This window comes from Peromyscus eremicus, chromosome 19 (assembly GCF_949786415.1).
Source record: "Peromyscus eremicus chromosome 19, PerEre_H2_v1, whole genome shotgun sequence".
NCBI classification, from domain to species: domain Eukaryota; kingdom Metazoa; phylum Chordata; class Mammalia; order Rodentia; family Cricetidae; genus Peromyscus; species Peromyscus eremicus.
This window is the reverse complement of record NC_081435.1, coordinates 49,810,420-49,830,728: the sequence shown is the minus strand read 5'-3', so window position 1 is coordinate 49,830,728 and position 20,309 is coordinate 49,810,420.

Genomic DNA, 20,309 nt, shown 5'->3' with positions numbered 1-20,309 from the left:
TGCAGTGCCACCACCCCTGGGATGATGGTCCTTCGGTGTACAGAAAGCAGGCTGAGCAATCCATGCACAGCAAGCCAGTAGGCAGTGTTCCCTCTGCCTCAGTCCCTGACACCAGGTTCCTGCCTTGAATTCTTGGCCTGACTTCCTTCACTGATGGACTGTTACATGAAACTGTAAGCCAAATAAACTCTTTCTTCCTTAAGTTGCTTTTGGTCACGGTGTTTATCACAGCAACAGAAAACGAACTAGGAGTGTGTATACGTGTGTGTGTGTGTGTGTGTGTGTGTGTGTGTGTGTGTGAAGGGCAGAAGATGACTTAGGAGAGTAAGTTCTCTTCTTCCACCATGTGGGTCCCAGGGATCAAACTCAGGTCGTCAGGCTCGGTGGCACGTACCTTAACACACTGAGCCATTTCACCAACCTGAGCCTTAGTATCCTGTCTCCTCTTGGGGACCGGAAAGCTTGGCACCCAGGTCAGAAAATCTCAGACATCTGAGTATGTGGTAGCTGAATCAGCCTAGACTGGCTCTGCTTGCCTTCAAATAGATTAATTCCACTCTTATATCATCCTTGAGGCAGGACCAGCAGCCTTCACTCTAGAATAGACCCAAGAGCTGCGAAAGGACAAGAAGCCTGGGTATCTGTGACCTTGTGGCTTCAAGTTACAGTGGTTCTGAGGACTCAGATTTTGTGTTTTGTTGCTAGCTAGGTGTTGGTTTAGATTCTCTTACCAGCTTAAAAAGTTCTGTTTCCTCTTGGAGTTGACCAATTTCAGTATTAAAGATAATAAAAACAGAATATAAAGCATTTATCTGTGTAGCTGTCACATGTCAGACATTGTATTAGTCACCTGTCTGTTGCTGTGATAAAACACCACAGCCAACGCATTGCAGAAGAAAGGGTGTATTTGGCTTACAGCTCCAGAGAGATAAGTGTCCATGATGGCAGAGCAGAGCCATGGCAGCTGGAGCTGGAAGCTGAGCGTTTACATCTGGAACTGCAAGCAGTAAAACAGAGAGAAGGAATTAGAAGTGGTGTGAGTCTTTTAAAGTCTCAAAGCCCACCGCCAGTGACAAACTTCCTCCAAGGCCACACCTCCTAATCCTCCACAAATAGCACCCCCTACTGGGGACCAAGTATTCAAACATCTGAATCTATAGGAGATATTTTCATTTAAAGCACCACAGGCATTCAAAACTGTAATGTTGCTACTGTCACTAGTAATGTGTTTTTATTCCAGGGCTAACACACATCCGACCCCCATTCTCTAGCCTTAGCCAAATCCCATGAATCTCTTTCCATATCCCCTGTTGTCCAGCCTTTACCTGCCTTTCATATTTCTCTTTCTCTAGTAACTCCAAGACAAGTACTTTCAAATTTACCTTCAGCTTGCTTTATTTTACTCAGTATTAATTCAGAACATAACCCCTGGAAACAAAAGTTTTATACAAAAAAGTGGGGTTGGGAGGAAGCCTCTTGATTTAAAAGTATTAGAAGTTCAAGTGGCCGTTGTAGAGACCCCTGGATATGCAGGCCATGTGGAAAAGGAAATAAATGCAGGGCTGTTTGGAATGAGATTTTTAGCCTTGGCTTTGCTTCTTATATGAAACTGACATTGTATTATTTAACATTTTCCAGACTTTGAGTACTTCTAGCTTTAGAACCAAAATATCAGTTTTTATTTGTAGAAAAAAAAAAAAAACCTTTTCTCTGCCAATTTTTGCAGAATCCCAATTATCCAACATTTCATAGAGTACTAATATAGATACAGGAAAGACAGGGCAGGCTCTTGCCTGACATTCCCCCTTGCCTTCAAGAGGTCTTGCCCTGTCCTCCCTCCCTGGGGCAGCCTAGAAGGTCCCGTCCATATGCATGCACACAACTTCTCTGTGTCCCAGTTTCAACTGCAGAAAAGGGTAATACTAGTCCTCCCTCATGGGGTTAGTTATGAGAATTAACCGAGTTAGCATGGATAAAGCTCCGGCACAGTGCTTTGTACCTATCAGACATTGCTATATTCCTTGCAGCCCTTGCTGTTCAGGGGTCCCCCAGCAAGGAGTCTGATCACGCAGAGGCACTATGGAATGCTCAAATATGGAGACAGCACATCACCCACCGCCTGCTCCCTGCCCGGTGTGATGTTTTCTCACCAGACAGGCAAATTCTTTCTATTTGAAGTGTATGTGGTGTGAAGCATCAGCTCTGGTGCCCCTTGATTCAGTCTGGCAGACCGTTAGAGAGCTTCGGTTCTCTGTGCCGGAGCTGGGGCTGAGGATGCCAATAGATTGCATCATGGATGCTAGCCTATCTGCCTTTTATGGTTGGTGACCCCATGCATCCATTCTTCCAACTAAAATTTATTCCAGACCTACTGTGAACCAGACAGCATGCTGAGAACATAGTAACAATCGGGAGACACCAGACTCAGCCCTGGGGAGTTTGTCCTCTAGGGGAGTATGGATACAGCACAATACAGTAATTATATAGAAAGAAAGATCCACAGGAGCTGAGGTTGAGAGACAGCAGAGCAACCAGGACACAGAAAGTAAGACGCAAGCTCTTTAGAACTGGCTTTAAAGACAAGCAAGATTGCCACCCCAGGTATGGCGGGGCTTAAGGGAATGGTGTGTTCAGACGTATTTATCTAAGGGATTCCAAGGACACTGCTGTTTGCTTCTATTAATTTGCTCCTGGGAGGACATACACTACTCTTTTGGGATCCAACATTTTCTTAAATAAGCTCTTTTATAAACAACCATTATAGGAATATTTGGCATAAGTACATCTTAGACTGATGTTAGCATTAATCTTCTCTCCATGATTAATAGGCCAGACAGAGTCTTGCTATGCAGGACTTTTCATTCTGGGAAGTGGATTGGAAAGAAATACTAATTTCACTTGGAAAACATCGAACTTGACTTTCAATACTCAGGAAGGAGGTAACAACTGGAGAAGTCCCGAGCCAGAATCCTAGGTTCTTACTGATTGAGCTTCTCTCTCTAAAGCACTTTCCTTTTTCCTGAAGCAGAGGCTCCAACATCCACTGCAGGAATACAACGTGAGATGTGACCTGCAGACTTAACATGTACAGGAAGCACTTCTGTTTATATTAATAACTTCCTGACTTTGTTTCTTTCTTTTCCTTGCCCTAAAGCGTAATGAAATGAGAGTCGTTGGATCATTCTCATGGTTCCTGTCTGTTTTGTTGGAAGATAGAGAGACAAATATCTAGCAGGGGCTTTACAGTACTCTTGGAACCACAGTGTCACCAAAGACCCTCTGGAACAATCGGTCTGGTCTACAAAGTTCATTCAGATAAACCCCAAGTGAGTCACTAGTCATGTGTCTGCTTCCAGACGGCTTGCTCTACCCCAAGACGTGCAAGGAGTGCATTCTGATAGACTCCCTAGGGACTCCAACTCCATCCTTCTTCTCTCTGCTCTCCCTCCTTCCCCTCCACCTGTCCAGAGCAACTGTTCCCACCGCCACTATTTTTTCACATCTGGATCCACTTATTACCTGTGTGGCTTTAGGTTGGTTAAATCTATATTCATTGGGGAGTTTTGTGCAGATAAACAGCCCATAAATAGTTACTGCTCTTGTAAAGGACCTGAGCTCAGTTCCATGTCTGTGTCAGACAGCTCACAACGGCCTGTAGCACCAGCTCTAGGATACCTGATGGCCTCTTCTGGATTCCACGGGCACCTGTAGTCACATGTGCACAAACCCACACAGGGGCACCTGTAGTCACATGTGCACAAACCCACACAGAAACACATAATTAAAAATAAATCTTTTTTTTTTTAAAATACCATGAGAACAAATGCCCCGTAAGGAGATAGAATGAGCCAGGTGGATGTTTTCAGTATGAAAGTTAACTTTAATATTGTATTTAATTTGAAGAACTTCTGCATGATCTATAGTGATATGATGTTTTAAAAGTACTTCCTGTTTCTACTATTACTTTAATTTTCTTTCTTTCCTCTGTCTTTCCCTCTCTTCTCCTTCCCCTGCCTCTCTTCCTCCTCCAGGCTCTCTTTTGCCTCATTCTTCCCATCTCCATCACTCGTCCGCATCTCCTTCCTCTTCATCCCGTCCTTACTCAACCCTCCCTGCAGCTTCCCCAGCCTTCAGCCGTGGGAGTTTGCTCCCGCATTCGGTAGTCACTGCTCCTACTAGAGCCAGCCTCTGAGAGATGGAGCCAGTGCCAACCAGGTACTTGACTTCGGAGTATTTCTGGGTCTTGAATTTACATTTGCTCAGCCACTAGCCATCATTTTTGAAGACTGTAAGAGATCCAAAGTCCCCGGGGACTAGGAAAAGATAAATGTTCTACTGACCGTCTTTGCTAAAAGGAGAGAAAGAATGGCTGTAGGCATGTTAAGCTGTTCTTTTAATATCTGGGCAGCTCTCCACTGCATTCCCTCATGGTCTGCATGTACCAGGACTCACACAGCCTGAGTTCCTCCCATCTTTCGTCTGTCCCTCAGTTCTTTCCCAGTTAGAATTTGGCATCACATCCTAACACTCGCTGACTTTCTCCCTCCTGTGCTGGGCTCTGAGCTCGTACAGAATACAGACTGGATCTCAATCCCCTGCCCCATAACAACCCACGACACAGGGTCAAGAGCAGAGGACTGGGATTCAGACAGAAGCAGGACTCACTTCTGTGCTGGCCACTTTGCTTTTGTTATTTAATGGGGCTACACTTTCCCCGTGTCCATCTGCCCATTCTCATTTAACAAATATTCGTTGAACCCTTGCTGTGTTCCAGGTACTGAGGAGGAGTGGGAGGTGGACCAGTGGAACCTTCACCCACAAACAGCTTAGAATGTGAATGACGGCTAACAATTGAAATCACAGGAAAATAAACAATACTGATGAGATGGTGAGTCCTGTGAAGACCACACTCAGGAGCTCGGGTGAGTCACAGCAAAGTGAAGAAGTCAGAACGACCCACGTCCACACAGAGATTTAGAGATGGCTTAAACAGTATCTCTTCTTCCCCTCAACACTGTTGCCATGTTAGGACCAGTATTATTGTGGCTGAGAAGGGCTTCCCTGGGCATTGCATGTTTGACAGCAGCCCTGGTCTCTGTCCCCACCCACACCCACTGTGACAACCCAAATGTCTGCACATACTGTTAGCGTCTTCTGGAAGAGTGGGTGAGGGACCAGGATCAGCCCAGGTGAGAACTATTGCCTTTGGGTTGCCATGCTGTCTCTCCAGTGCCACTCACTTCCGGTGGTGACTTTGAGTAGGAAACCACAGATCCTGAGCTTCAGCATGGGGTCGGAGGGAGAGTATCAGCAACGTCTCACGGCGTCTTTAAGAGGAATAGATAAAGAAATAATCAGTCACAGAAGGTCCCCACAGTGCATCCATTGTCACTGATCTGTCTTGCTAAAAGGCTACCAGCCCACTGGTGACAGAAAGGAGCTAAAAGTCACATGTACACCTCTTGCTGCCCTCCCAAAATACTCCTTCAAACTTGTTCAACCTCTGAAGTAAAAAAAAAAAATGTTCAAGAAATCCCTACCACAGAACAACCAAAGGAGATAATAAGTACCAAGTGAATGGCTGTGATTTTGAGTTGGCCCCAAAGAGTTCTACTCCAGTCAGTCAGAGTTACCATCTGATTACACTTCAGCTTTTAATTCAGAGAAGGAAGCAGCCCTTCACGGCAAGCCCAGAGAAGCGGTAGGAAAGCTTATCCCCCACAGGGAGTGGCTGACGAAAGATGATATTGCCGATGTCTTCCTCTTTACCCCTTGAACAATTGAAGGGGCCTTTCCTTTTCCTGTTTGGCTGGTTTGAAGCCCCCAATTCTCTTTGGTACATCAGATCTTACCTCCCTGTGGCCTTTGAGGCCCAGCCAATGACTGAAGGACGTTCACTTTCAACCTTCCATGTCAATCTGGGGTGAGGAGGTTAGTACATTTTGTCTCTTTGGTTCTCCCTACGCATCGTATGGGAAGAGTTTCTATACTGGGCTTAAAGGAAGTGGCGGTGTCATCGGGCTGACTTGTCAATCTTTCTCCCCACCCATCTCCATCTTACCACTCCACAGTCCTCACTTATCTTTATAGAACGCTGAGTAATTCTTCCCTGGAATAGATAAAAACAAACCCAGAAGGGTGTCTGCTGAGCTGGTTTCCTTTCCTCAGAAATTATTTCCAGCTCCTTTTAAGACTTTGCCTGCCTCTGTGCCTGGAATACCTGCCTGAGTTTCCCCTCTGCTTCCAGATCCTGTGTTGAGTGTTTTTTGGCCAGAGAAGATAAGCTTTGATTTAATACAATTTTTTAAAAAAATTTGTATTTCCTGAGAAAGTGTATGCACGTATGAGATCCTATTCTGGGTACCCTGGAGGCTACACTACAGAACAAGGCACACAGGTCTGGGAGTGCCTGTATAATTTATACAAAAGTACCCAGTGAATGTGTATTGGAGGTGAACACATCCCAGAAGGGCAGGTGAAAGGCAGCCACCTGTTAAACACCCGCCAGATACCAGGATCTTACTAGATATTCTAGGATGCAAAGGTGAATGAGCTACTATCCCGTGGAAACACCGAGGCCAAGTGCAGGTCGAGAGTTCCGTCCACGGAACACTCGATGTCATTTGGCAAGGTGGAAAGAGTGTTCTGCTCACTCAAGGGGGAGTGTCTGTCCAGCCTGGAGTCTGGAGAACCTTTCTGGATGAAATGTTTTCTGAGCGAAGCCATGAAAAAATAAGGGCAGGTAGAAAATAAAAGGAATTTCAAGGGGTTAGGGATTTAGCTCAGTGGTAGAGCGCTTGCCTAGCAAGCGCAAGGCCCTGGGTTCGGTCTTCAGCTCTGAAAAAAAAAAAAAAAAAGAAAGAAAAAGGAATTTCGGACAACCCGGGGTGTAAGAAGGCATGAGATCTGCTGGAAACTAGAACAACTGGGTGTGGCTAAGATGTCAAGAAGGAAGGCGGTGGTGGTGGAGGAGAGAACAGATGAGTGAGGGCCTGGATACAGAGAGGAGCTACCCAGCTGTAGAGAGCTGCCTGTCCTGCCCTGAATCCCTGCAGTGACTGGGGCATACGACATTATAAACGGCTGGGCCACACTGACCCTGTACAGTGAAAGTAAGGTCCCCACCAGGGTGTCTGAAAGTCCATCAATCCTGCTGCGTCTTCTTGCTCCTTCCGGTCCTGCATCCTTCCTTTTCCTTTTACAGGTATTGAGCACAAGTAACGTCCTACAGCTCCCCACTTCTATGTCTGTTTCCAGTCCTGCCTAAGCCAGCCTCAGAGAGCAAGCGGCAGGCTAGACTCGGTCTACCTCCAACATGGTTCAGCCGTTTTCCTTTACAGCACAGCCATTCCTGAGGTAGTGTGTCCAGATTCTAACAGTCTTCAGCACCACACAGGCTTCCCAGGGAGTGGACTGCAAAGGCCCCAGAGAACTGGATGAAGCTACTTCTGGTTTTCTTCCCTCACACTGTTAGGAGACAACCTTCCTTTCTTCAGCTTGCAGATGTTTCTACATCAGTGGTTCTCAACCTTCCTAATGCTGCAATTCTTTTAAAAAAAAGTTTGCCGGGTGGTGGTGGCGCACGCCTTTAATCCCAGCACTCGGGAGGCAGAGCCAGGTGGATCTCTGTGAGTTAGAGGCCAGCCTGGGCTACAGAGTGAGTTCCAGGAAAGGCACAAAGCTACACAGAGAAACCCTGTCTCAAAAAACCAGAAAAAAAAAAAAAAAGAAAACCAAAAAAAAAAAAAAGTTTAAGATTTATTTATTTATGTTATGGGTATGAGTGCTCTATGTGTATGTATGCCTGCACACCAAAAGAGGGCATTTGATCTCACTGTAGATGGTTGTGAACCACCATGTGGTTGCTGGGAATTGAACTCAGGACCTCTGGAAAAGCCATCTCTCCAGCCCCCGCTGCGACTCTTTAATACAGTTTCTCATGTTGTGTTGACTACCCAACCACAAAATTATTTCATTGCTACTATTTGACTGTAATTTTACTACTGTTATGAATCGCAATGTAAATATCTGTGTTTTCCGATGGTCTTAGGTGACCCCTGTGAAAGGGCCTTTCAACCCCTCAACAGGGTTGCCATCCACAGGTTAAGAACCGCTATTCTACATGGAAGAAATTCATCAGGGTTTGTTAGGAAAACACTTGATACCTTTCTCCCAATAGTCCTCCTCAGGGGAGGAAGAGGCCTTCTCTGATTGGTCAGTTTAGGAGAAGAGGTTCTAGGCTTACCTGCTCTTCCTAAGGATGGGCTACCAGAACAAAGGAGGCTACTTCTTTGTCTATGCTCAGAGCCGTGCTGACTGATTCTGAGCTTGTCTGATGTTGTTGCCTTCCAGGAGTGGATTAGAAACATTTGCAAGCCATTTGGCTCCACATGAGGCAGCTTTAAATCAGTAATTATGAGGACACATTGACCTTCAGCTGACTCCTCTCTCCCGTTAGTGCTGAATGTGGGCAGGGAGAAGGGATTTTACATCTCGAGTCCTCTGAAATACTCCAATAGCTTAAAAAGCCTTAACATACCAACTTCGCAGTGCTCAAAAAACATCTGTTAAATAAATAAATGGTCAAGTAAAGGTATATTGTTTTGCCTAAAAGACGTAACCACACACACAGTGATTATATCTGTATAATTTTATACAGTAATATTTTTCACTCAAACTCAGATTCAGATAATATACAGAAGCCTTAGGCATGGATCTGTGGACAGAATGATTTAATGGCTGCTTTAAATCATGTGAAAGAATATTGCCTTAGTGGTGAGCCACAGTGTTTTTATGCAAGGGAGAAACCAATGAACCTAACCTCAGGACATCTTACATTAGGAGCTTAGCTGAATATTTTGAACGTGAGGGCTATAAGACTTCTAAAAACATTATCAAGACTCTCTCTCATGTAGGCTAAGTTGGGAGTTAATAAAGTGCGGGGGACACTAGAGCTTACGGAATTATAGAGCTTGTCCTGGTCTACCAATAAACTGACTAGCTGAACCCATTTCAGCCATTTTAACTCTCTGAGCTTCAGTATCTCCATCAAAGGACTCCAGCACCAGGCATGCTGTCCACGGAAGTCTTAGGAGGCCTGTTCTAGCTTGCTTTCTGATAATGTGTTGAAGACTGTGACCACAGCTGCTTGGGAAGGGGAGAGGGTTTATTTCACCTCACAGTTTACAGTACAACATTGAGAGAAATGTGGTGGTTTGAAAGAAAATGACCCCCAAAGGGAGTGGCACTACTGGGAGGTGTGGCCTTGCAGAAGAAAGTGTGTCCTTGTTGGAGGAAGTGTGTCACTGTGGAGGCAGGCTTTGAGGTCTAATATACGCTCAAGCCATGCCCAGTGAGACAGACCACTTCCCATTGCCTATGGGTCAAGATGTAGGACTCTCCACTCCTCCTCCAGCACCATGTCTGCCTGCATGCCACCATGTTGCACCATAATGATAATGGTCTAAACCTCTGAAAATGTAAGCCACTTTTTTTTCCTTATAGGAGTTGCTGTGGTCATGGTGCCTCTTCACAGAAATAGAAATCCTAACTAAGACAAGTTAGGGCAGGAACTCAAGGTAGGAACTTGAAGCTGGGGCTGTGGAGGAATGCTGCCTATTGGCTTACTCCTCATGCTTGCTCAGCTAGTTTTCCTTATACCACACAGACCACCTGCCAGGGTGGCTCTGCCCACAATGGGCTGGGCCTTCTCACATCAATCATTAATTAAGAAAATATCCCCGCACACTTGCCTACAAGTCATCTGGTAGAAGGAATTCCTCAATGAATGTTTTCTCTTCTCACATGACTCTAGCTTGTGTTGAATTGACAAAAAAGCTAACCAGCACACGGATTAAATATGATAGTTTCCCTTAAGTCGTGCAATATCATTTATAGGTATGTGTCCTATAATAGGGATAAGCATTTTTTCATTGTTTTCATACTTCGTCTTCCATCCAGAGGTGCTATAATTACCCACATTTAAGGGTCAGGACCCTGAGATACAGATGGCTTAAGTAATTTTTCCAGGTTTCTACAGCTGGTAAGGGTGAGTTAGAGCTTGAGTGCAGATACTCAACACAACCCACCTAACCCATGATTTTAACTGTTTGGGTGTCTGAAAATGATGAGCCAGAGTAGAAAGGATACTGAACATTAATTGATCCCTAGTTCTGTTCTCAGATAAGCTATGAATGTTCTCTGAGGTCCGACATACGCAAGATCAAACACCCCTGAAAGGTGTCCATGCCCTGACTATGATGTTATACATGTTGATGGAGAATTGAGCTGTCAATCAACTGACTTTGAGACAGGAAAAATCACTTGGATTTTCCATGTGGCCTCATGTAGTCACAGGGATCCTCTAAAGTGGTAGAAGGAGATATAAGAAGAAGGGTGTGATACAAGGACTCTATCCGCACTGCTGGCTTCAAAGATGGAAATGTGGCCTTGAACCTAGACTATTGGTAGTCTCTAGAAGTCAATGCAGTGCTAACATCTTGAGTTTAGTCCATTGAGACCTATGACCTACAGAGATGCAACATGTTGTGTGTTTGCAAGCCATCAGTTGACACTCATATGTTACAGCAGCAACAGCAGACTGATACACCATGCACATGGTTGTAAAATGGGGATTGGGCTAGAAGTTGACTCCTGTGGCTTTTCTACTTCTCTAATAATATGTAGTTCCTTCTCATACATGAGACAGAGCAGAGAAGAAATGACCAGTTATTTGTCCCTGAAATGTAACCGGGCACACAGCCAGATTCCTCACGAGTGCCCCATCCTGACCAAAGCTTCCTGCATTACCCTCAGCTCCAGCCAACAGTCCCTTCTTCCTCTCTCCTCTTCCCAGTGGTTTGAAGCCAAAAGCCGACTATAGGGCTTGGGGCCCAATGACTCAAATCTCTGTAGAGCTGCTTTTTCATGCCACTTGGCAGACATTGCTCCAAAGTGATTGTTTATTTTAACAATAAGAAATTGAAAGAAATAGGAAGCACCGATTGACAAGAATCAGGGTCTTTCCTCCTCCTCCCCCTCCTCCCATCCTCCTCCCCATCCCCCACTGCTACCTCACATGTTCTCACTGCGCTATAACACCTCTTGAATCAGAACCTTCCACAGATAACACACGAACCTCTACTATCTAAAGACTGGTCACATATTACATTTGGGCAGCCATGGAAACTTGAAGGAAGGAATATAGAGGATGCTGGTGATCAGCAAGAGACCGTGACCTGGGATCAAGGTGCGTGGGTGTTTTCTAAATGAGCCAAAAGCTTTGTATAACCCCTTTTCTTTTTTTCCCACTAAGTTTTAAGATGGACAACTAGGGCTCCATGAAATGGAACAGGTACATGAAGTTTCTGATCAGACCAGGAGAGGAGATATGAGCGCAGTTTGGGCAGGAGAGCAAACGGGCTTGACGGTCTCTGCAGACGGGTTGCTACAGTCTTTGGCAGGTATATGACCGTGAATTAGCACTCAGGTCTTTCATACAGCTTCTCTCCACTTCGGCCATAAGGTCAGCCCTCTTCGCCACTCTTTAATTCTTATTTTCCTTTATATAACTTTTTGCTTCAAGGAGATTTTTAAATGAATTTTTCAACGACAAAGAGTGATTCAACTGTCTGGATGTAGATTAGATGTCTAGGTTGGATTTCTACTACTGATCCTTCTCTGCCCTCCTCTCTGTCTTAGTACATGAAAGAATCACACGTACTTCCTCTCCACACACTGCCTTGAATCGGGTGGTTCCTTGTGATGTTTCTGGTGAGTTCACTGTCGGAAGAACTAATGTGTGTCCCTTCTGGCTCAGAACACCTAATAACCCCTGGAAATCCCTCCAGGCAAGAAGGCAATCCAGGTGACAATGTTCAAGGATTCCTCTCAAAACTGCATCACTGAGCCATGAGGAGAGCTGCCCAGGAGCTGTGTCCTCTGACCTTGGGATTCCCATACCAGCGGCAGGGGCTTCGCTGGAGAAGCAGAGTCTTTGTCTTTTCCCCAGACCCACAGAATCAGAAGCTGTGGAGGTGGGATCCAACAACCTCTGTGTGAATGAGACCTCCAGGGGATTCTGATGAAAGGGAAGCTTGGTAAGCAATGTCTTAGACTTTCTGAAGTCTATAGTGTTAGTTTGATGTCAGCACACTTTGCACGAGCAAGGAAAAGGAGGAGGGTTTTGTTGAGCTGCTGAGATTTGACTGATATATTACTGTAAATGTTAGACAAGTGTAGCCTTGTCAAAAATGGAAGGTAACTGTGGATTTAAAATACAGCATAAAAAACAATCACATTGAATTTGGCTAAGCATTATCACCTGCTGGAAGCTTTGAGAATAGGGTCTGCTCTAATTTTAATAAAAGGAAAGATGATCACATTTCAAAGAAAGACTAAAAGTATAAGCATCGAACTGAGATTTTTTTTTTTTTCTTGATGAAGAACTGACTCAAAAATCTGGCTGCAACAGAAAGCTTGCCACGTCACTCACTAAAGCCATTTCATATACCTTTGTGGGAAACACTGATTTAATCAGCCTCCTGTAGTAGGAGAAAGTTTTGGCCCAGAAATGTGTAGGTCTTTGCCCATAGTCACTCACGGCCTTAATCTACTTTCTACTGCTATAACTGAATAATATTGACTGGGTACTTTATAAAAGACCAAGGGTGGTAATTATTTTGAGGTGTTTTCGTTGTTGTTTTAGCATAGAGTTCTGGAAGTTTGAAGTCCACGAGCAAGAAGCTAACACACGGTCAGCATCTTGTGAAGACTTTGTTTTATATCCTAACGTGGCAGGTGCCATCACATAGCAACACAGAGCAAATATGCTAGCTCAAATCTCTCTTTTCCTTCCCAAGTCATGAATGTAACTCTGAGTTATCACCTTCATGAGTTCATCTGATCCCAATTCCTCTCAAAGCCACCATTTCCAAATCCCATTCTCATACTGATTTGGAGGTTAAGTCCCAACACAGGAATTGTAAACTATACTGGTCATAAAGTAAATTGAAGATAGAACTGAGACCTGAGTTCAGGTCCCACACCTTTTAGTTCTGAGTATTTTCCTTCATAACCTTCAGAAGTCTACAATTTTTCAGTAGCCATGTAGCATCCATCTACAACTCAGCTCATGGTCTTCCTAACTTACAATGCCTCCACAGACATAGCCTGAAATGGAAGGGGCTAAAGAGAGGCCAAACCTGCTAGAGTCGGTTTTGTTTTATTTTTGCTTGTAATATTCTATTAACTTAAAGAATTGGAATATGACCACTTTCGTCATGTTCTTATGTACCTTTTTCTGATTCTACTTTTCCTTTTTGCTTCTGTGTGTGTGCGTGCTGTTGTTGTTGTTCTTTTGAGACTTTCATAAATAAGTTTTCACCCTTTCTCCTAAGTCCTCCCAGATCCACCTTCTTTCCCTTCCCACTCAACTTTGTGGAAAGTTCTTTTTATGTTTTCTTTTTATGTCTACCCATCTACCTAGTGAGTTGAGATCAGCCTGGGCTACATGAGACCCTATCTTGACAAATAATTTAATATATGAACATATAATTAATGGAAAGATTTACAATAAGCCAATAGTATTATTAACTCTGAGAAGCCGAGACAGAAATGGAATAGGGAGACAATGGTAGAAGAAGATTTTAAATAATTAAAAACTTCACCATATTAATTCAAGGAAAATATGTATTGCTTGTATAAAAAAAATTAATTTCACAATCCAGTCAAATAAACCACAAAAGAAAATAAGCCTAGAAGATCTATTGAGACCACATTTTAAAGCATCAGAAAAGCATTCCAAGTTGAGAGTGTGTGCTTAAATCTAGGGGCAACAAGAAGAAGAGTGGGGTGTGTGCACGATGTGATCTAGGCTGTTCTGTGCCCTCCTAGGGCTGCCATGAAGATCAGATAAGTAACCATAGAAACCAGTCAGGGAGGTGCATGATCTGCCGTGGGTGCTGTGTGAGAGTTGGCGTCCGCCGGCATTTCCATCCCGGCTGCAGCCACACTGACCTTTCCCATCCTCGTGACTGTACCATGTTCTCTGTGCCTCAGAGGTTTCATACATACACTTCCTTATTCCTAGTCCTTCTTTCTCACACCTCCCACTTCCACGTTCAGCGTGACAATTACAGATCACCCAGGCCCTCCCTCCCCTGCCCCTCTCGGTAGATCCCGGGCCCCCAGTGCACAGCAAGCACACTGTTGGCATTTTTACAATTCTTGTCAGAGTCCATCATCTATAATCTTTTTCGTCTACTTATTGGTTTTTCTCCCATGCTCAAGAGAACACAAACTTCACAAAGCCAGGAGAGTGTTTGTAGGGTTCAGTGCTCTTTCCTCTAAAACCAGTGGAATTTCTGGCAAACGGTAGAGGGGAAAGTATCGATAGATATAACAGTCATAACAGTAGTAACAGAAATAGTTCCTGCTTATTGCACACATCTTATGCCCGAACATGTTTTCATGCACTTCACATATGCTAATACACCCAAACATCCTAAGAACCTTTTAAATAGGTATAATGTTACCTATGGTACAGACGAAGGAGCTGAGTCATGAGAGGAGTGGAAAAACTTGACCAAGGTCACATGATTGGTAAGTGTCAGAGCTGAGTGTCTGCTGTTAGTATAGCATCCACCCTTGCTGAAGAATGAATGAACTGTTAATGATTTGTAGTAATCTTGTTGTCCCTGTGCTCAGATTAATTCCATCAATGGCGCAGTTTGTTTTAGGAGAAAAGGGAATGATTAGCCTAATTGATGGTGGTGCCCCCAGGGAGGTACAGGCTTAGGAGGAGAAGGCAGCCATTCTCTTCTGAGAGGCAGAGAGTGGACTCTGTAACCGAGCTGCTGGCAGAGTGTGCTGGCACAGATGTGGGGACTCACCCGGCTCCAGACCACATTACCTGGGTCTTCGGAGACTTCCCTGTGCCAAGACCTATTATAGCCAGGGCTCCAAGTACACATTCTGGGAGCCACAGAGAACTGGCTGCCCTGGGAGCGGGCTAAGAAGTAAACGAAAAACAGCCCCTGACTAAGGCCCCAGGTGATGACTCTCCAGTCACTGCCTTAAGAAACAAGAGCTTCCTGGGAGCCACACTGTTCCCTGGGTCCCTGTGAGGTGAGTCCCAGCAGTACTGCGCATGGCTCTGTGTCTACAGGGTCCAGTCCACCAACAGTCAGATTCACCATGTTCTAATCATTAGCCAGGGCTTTTGGTAAACTATCTTCTGTAATCCTAGTGACAGCTCCAGTGATTTCTTCAGCATTGATTCAGTTGATAAATATTTGTTGAGCACCCACTCTGTGAATGAGGTAAGCACTATTTTTAACTCTGTATTACACATGAGGAAAAAGGAACTCAGAGATTAAGTAACTGTCCAAGTACTTTTCTCGTCCTTCCTGCCTATGTTACCTCAACTACAGTCTGCCCAGTGCTCATACCCCTTCGTCTCTGTTCACAATCACCTTCTACGTTGGAGACCACCATTTATTTTTGTTGACCATTGGCTACTGTACTGCAATTGTAGCTAGAAATTATTCAATAAGAGAATGGTGTCTGGTCTACAGTAAATGCTCAGTAAGATTAGTGTTGCTGTTCTGTATGTTATACTATACACTTACACATTCCAGTAGTTGATTTGTACCTACTAGTCAGGTCTCCACACTCAGATATTTAGTTAAATGTATCTGGATGAGGTTATGAAGGTATTCTTTCATAGATGAAATAAAGGTTCAAATAAGCAGATTTTTAAGTAAAGCAGATTACTATCTACAATGTGGGCAGGCCTCATCTAATCAGCTGAAGGCCTAAATAAATAAATTAGCCCGTGTGCCTTAAAGAAAGAAATGCAAGCTGGGCATGGTGGCACATACTTTTAATCTCAGCACTGGGGAGGCAGGTGGATCTCAAATGAGTTTGAGGCCAGCGTGGTCTACAGAGTGAGTTCCAGGACAGTCAGTGCTGTCACACAGAGAAACCCTGTCTTGAAAAATCAAACACAAAAACAAAAACAAATCCACCTGCAGGCTTCCTTTTGACTCAAATAGCAAGACTAACTTTTCCCCAGGTCTCCAGCCTCCTACTCATTCTGTAGATTTTGAATTTGCCAGTTCTACAATAGTGTGAGCCATTAAAACTGTGTATGTGTTTGTGTATATAAGTAAGTCGTTAAAACTATGTGTGTGTTTGTGTATGCATGTGTGTGTCTCTCTCTATGTGTGTGTCTGTGTGTTTATGTGTCTGTTTGTGTCTATGTGTGTGTCTGTGGGTATGTGTGTTTCTGTGTGTATTTATGTGTGTCTGTGTGTGTATATGTGTGTATGTATTGCTATGCTTTGTGTGTGTGTATGTGTGTCTCTGTTTCTGTGACTGTGTGTATGTGTGTCTGTGTGTGAATGACTATGTGTATGTGTGATTATGTTATGTGTGTGTTTGTGTGTGTGTGTCTATGTCTGTGTATATGTGTGTGCATGTGTGTCTCTGTGTGTGATCGTGTAAAAGTTGTATGTGTCTGTGTGTCTCTCTGTGTATGTACATGTGTTGATAATAATCCAGTGCAGCTTGGGGCTGGTCTATGTGAGAAGGGAAGGCTGTAACTCAGAATCATCTATAAATCCCACTCCTGCTAAGAAATTTTGCTCACCTCTGTCCCAAACACCTCCACTTTCCTAATTTGGTTAGAAGGCATGGGTTTTTGTTCATTCAGCATTTGGCTTTTGTTGTTTTGAGACGGAATCCCAATTGTACCCATGCTAGCCTGGAACTTGGGTCTATCCTTCTGCCTCATCCTCCCAAGTAGTGGGATTACAGGTCCGAGTCACCGCCTTGGCAGCCTAGTTGTTGACGTTTAGAGGCAAGATCTCACTATGTAGCCAAAACTTGCTTTCAACTCCTAATCCTCCTGCCTTAGTCTTCCAGGTTCTGGGATTTCAGGTGTGGATCACATTGTCTAACTAAAAGTCCCATGCTAAGCCCAATACTGCCCTTTCTCTGTCCCCACATGTCTGTTTCACAGGGGAAAAAAAAGATGCAATAACATCTCAATGCAACCGTTATTTTGTACAATTAAAATACACTATTAAAACAATTGACCTAGAAGAAAGTGAATGTGCATAGCACTTGCATGATGAATGTCAGATTGGATGGAGAGGCTATTGATGGCCAGAGCTCTCCAGTCTGTCCCTTCTCCCAGGGGACTCTGGCTCTGGAAGTGCTGAGAAAGAAGGACCTGTTGTGAGCCAGTCCAAGGCTCCATTCAACAGCCTAGTGGCCAGGGAAGGCCTCATTCTCAGACTTCAGTTTTATCCTTATGGAAAGAGAAGGCTGTTATCAAAATCGAAAAGAAACCCAAGACATGTTATTATTATATTCTGGGTTTTTTTTTTAGCTCTAAGAAAGAGCAGTCCAGGCTGTTGAGTAAACGGAAGCATTTTCTGGGCTCAGAGTCAGAGGAGGGTCAGCTTCTGGAACCAGGATGGCTTAGGGTCAGCCCCCATGCATCTCCTGGCTGCTGAGAGGGAGCCTGTGGAGATGATAGTCCAAGGCCATCTCCTGAGCTTCTAAAATGCCTAGTCTCCTTTGCTTCCTGTAACAGCCCCGAAAGGTTGGCAGGCTGGGAACGGTGGTGATGCCCACCACCTCACCACCACCACCACCACCACCCTATCACCCCTGGGTAAAGAGGCTGAGGCAGAAGAACCTGTCCCAGCTAGAAATCATGTCTTCACCCTAGTAAGGTCACAGGCGACCGCAGCTTAGCCTTGGATCTTCCAAGAGAACAAAATGATATCAGCCTCCTCCACAGCCGAGTCCCGCTCACCACAGTGGGGCCACAGAAGACTGAAAGGAGAAACTAATGGAGAAAACAGGAAGTAACAGAGATTCCAGCCCTAGCTACAGCTGCTGGCAGAGCTGTGAGCCATTCGTCAGCTATCTCTTGGATCCCGAATGCCATGCATCACTTTTCCCGTTATCCTAGGGTTTGAGGGACAATGAGTGCATTTTGTATGACTAAACTCAGCCACTAACTCACTCTTTGACAGACAGCCAGTCACTGAGACTTCCTGAGTCTCCATTTTTTTCTTCCACAGAACACTGCCAGACACAGGAGTTCCCCAATTCCACTACCAGGCTTCTAGGCTGGTGACTTTGCCACAGGTGAGTTATCAGCGGCTGCTGTTGACTAAATGCATTTCTTTGCATATATTTATTTCAAAACTAAATACATTATTGCCACCTAAATATAATATATATGTATGTACGTACGTATGTACGTATGTATGTATGTATGTATGTATGTATATGTAGCCTTTTGTAGTCACAGTAAATACATAGTTAAAGTTGGAAAAAACTGACAGCCTACAAACTTCCTTCATTCTCTCTTCTGGAAACAGTGGCCTACAGGATCCTTAAAGACTGCATCTATCCATGTCACCCTACCGTGAGCATCCATCTGTGTCACCCTACTGTAAGCACCTTGGTCTCCAGTACCACGGCTCACTTAGGATGACTTCCAGTGCCCTGTGTTAGACCAGTTCCCGCTACACATGGCTGTTGGATTTCTCCATCCATCTTGTGAAATCTGCCTTCCCTGCTACAGGCAGTGGCTAGGTGTATTGGTTGGTCATTGCTAAGTTTTAGGATGGCATTAGTTCTGTTAGGATTGCGCTTTACCATGTCTCCTGGCAGGACCACATCACCTCCCCAAGACTCAAACCCTTTGTGCATACAGAAGGGGGATAACTCTTTCCCCAGTAAGAAAAAAAAATCTGACCAAAAAAAATTGGGGGTCGGAAAAGTAGAAGAGACAGAGCCCAGAGTCTCAGAAGGGCTTCCCTCAGCTAAGAGGGAAGAAAAGAAGCCACCTAACGTGGTAACTACTGATGCTTATTCAGAGGCGGTGATTATGGTGAGCGTTTTCGAAGCTTGGTTACATTGAACTCTCACGATCATTATTACTCCCGCTTGGCATGTGAAGAAACCGAAGCTAAGTGACATGACCTTTTCTCTGATAACACAACTAGAATGCGCAGGGCAGAGACTCAAACTGAAGTCCATCAGGCTCCAAAGCCCACGTTCTCATTCCAAAGGCATGAAGTACCGCAGGAACGGCTCCATAGGCCCAGAGCCAACTCTCCACTGCGCTCCCCAGGCTCTGTGGTTTGTCCTGCGACCAGCAGCACCTAACTCTTGGTCAGAGCTGTTACAGCCCAGGCCTTATCTCTCTTGCAACTGTCAACTTCCCAGCTAGTTTCCCTTCTGTGTCTTCCCTGGGCTGATCCTTTCTGTGGGGGTCACCAGATTAACAACCCCTGAGCCAGCCATTCAGCGGACAGTGCCTCTTCTCCGGCCAAGGAATCGGTGGCTTTGGGTGGCCTGTGCCTCAAAGCGCCGGCAAGCTTGGTAGCTTCCAAATGGGGTTCAAAGAGAGAGAAAATGGTGAGGGAGTGAGTTACCTTCTTTTGTTCCTTGTGTAAAATATCACTTGAACAGGACTGAACATAGGAAAGTTACTAACTCAACAGCATTAGGCACAGAGAGTAGAGACCCCTGCTTGCTCATGGCCATGCCACTGAGTAGCTCTCTCCAGGACTCAGTCTCCGGATTCCTATGGAGCAACCAGCCTGCTTTGCAGCTCTGACAGAAATCACAGGAGTGACCGTGAACACAAAGTGCACATCTCAACCCAGTCAAGAGCATAGGAGGAACTGTATTAAAAGTAGTGTTTTTCTCTAGCATTTGTTTGCTGATGTACTTGTTTTGGAGGCTAGGTTTCTTGTAGCTCAGGTTGGCCTTGAACTCTATATAGTGAAGGATGGCTTGAATTCCTGGCCTCTTTGCCTCCAGCTCCCAAATTACAAAGACACATTTCTACATTCCGTTCTCACTAGCATTTATAACTTCTTTTCCTTTTCTTCCAGGGCTGAATTTCACTGGTACCACTCTCCTGTACCTGTTAATTTTATCATGTCTTTCTGGTCCCTCTGAACACTGTCTCCTCCCTCTCCACTGATGTGAATGACACGGAGACTTTAGGCCCTAAATCCGGTTGACTATTCTCTCTAACCCAGCAGCCTAGACCACTGATTTGGCATGGCTTGAAGCAGCCTTCCAGAACACAGACACCTGTCACTTGTTCACCTGGCCTGGTCCTTGTTACCCCACCTCCCAGAGTTCTGGTTGGCCTAAAATGAGGAAAGCTGGCTGGAACATCTCCATCATTAATCCCTCCGATGCCAAGCTTTCATGTGCTGCATGAGACTGGCCCTGGCTTCTCTAGTTCAGTCGGTCTTACAAAGGGA